The 1168-nt window shown below is 43.6% G+C and overlaps 1 long non-coding RNA gene across 1 annotated transcript; it reads right to left on the minus strand.

The window, feature by feature from the left end:
* Nucleotides 1-348: 348 nt before the first annotated feature.
* Nucleotides 349-859, minus strand: LOC308584212. The gene is made up of 2 exons (XR_014006648.1): nucleotides 751-859; nucleotides 349-703 (listed from the first exon to the last, which is right to left on the minus strand). It is a non-coding gene; the product is annotated as an uncharacterized lncRNA (long non-coding RNA).
* Between the last annotated feature and the right edge of the window lie 309 nt (nucleotides 860-1168).

Consider the following 1168-nt stretch of genomic DNA (forward strand, 5'->3'; position numbering starts at 1 on the left):
AGTTGTAGTCCAACAACATCTGGGGACCCACAGGTTGAGAATCACTGCTGTAGGCGAAGTCACTGGGGACACAGGGACATGTCTCCCAAGCGCTGGAGGGGAAATTGTCTTTCTCTGGTTGTGGGAGGAGCCCAAATTTTCAAATTTTATTGAACACAATTTCTAATGAAGCAGGCAAGATGGTTGGCTGTGCAGCACCAGCCGACCAACTTATGTGTGTCCTTGGACAGTCCAGCGAGGCTATATTCTCTTCTATAATGGCCGCTAAGCTTACTTTTTGTAGTTTATTCTTTCTGTTTAAAAGAAATAGTAGTAGTAACCAAAATAAGAAGCACAGGAAACTGTTAAGTTTTCGTTTTGGCAGTTTTATTAAAAATTAAAAAACAAAACAAAAACATACCCCAAAATACTTAAATTGATGCTATGTAATCCATTTGTACACTCACAGTTAAGGTGCTAAAACAACAAAACCGAGGAGGACACGGGGGCACTGTAAACGAGGAGATCAAATATACGAGGAGCTTAGTGCAAGTTGAACCAGTTAGCAGTAGAGGTCAGGAACCATGCTAGCAATGCAAGTGTTTCTGCCACAGGTGAACCTTGCACAAACACAGAATTGTTTTTCCTATTTCAGAGAGATAGCAAACCAGAAAACCTGAAACAAGAGACAAGCAATAATGGGAAAGGGAGGGATGGAGATGACCTTGAATCAATCCAAGCAGTAATGGGAAAGAGAGGGATGGAGATGACCAGAGGTTCTGGTTCCCTAAGTACAGCTGTTAAGAGCAGAAAATCCCATTAATATGAAAGAGGAAGGGGGAACCAGCCCACATCTGTCAGGATTTCCTGCCATTTTGACCTCTTACCCCTCAGTTGGATCCTTCACTGACAAGGAGAGAGCCCACATCTACTAGCTCGCGACATCTAAGGAAGTACTGAAAAATACAGCACTGAAGGGTCAACTTCTAGTTTTCTTTGAGGTATACAGTAGATGGATTTTGCTACCTGCATGGGATATAAGAAGGAATCCCCAACATGGTGCTTTTCAGATGCTTTGGGCAACAGCTCCCATCAGCTCCACCCAGAATGGCCAGTGGTCAGGGATGATGGAAGCTGTAGTCCAATATGTGGATGTCAACAGGGTTGGGGAAGACTGTTCTAGATGGCT

This window comes from Podarcis bocagei (genome assembly GCF_964188305.1).
Source record: "Podarcis bocagei genome assembly, chromosome: 3".
Lineage (NCBI taxonomy): Eukaryota > Metazoa > Chordata > Lepidosauria > Squamata > Lacertidae > Podarcis > Podarcis bocagei.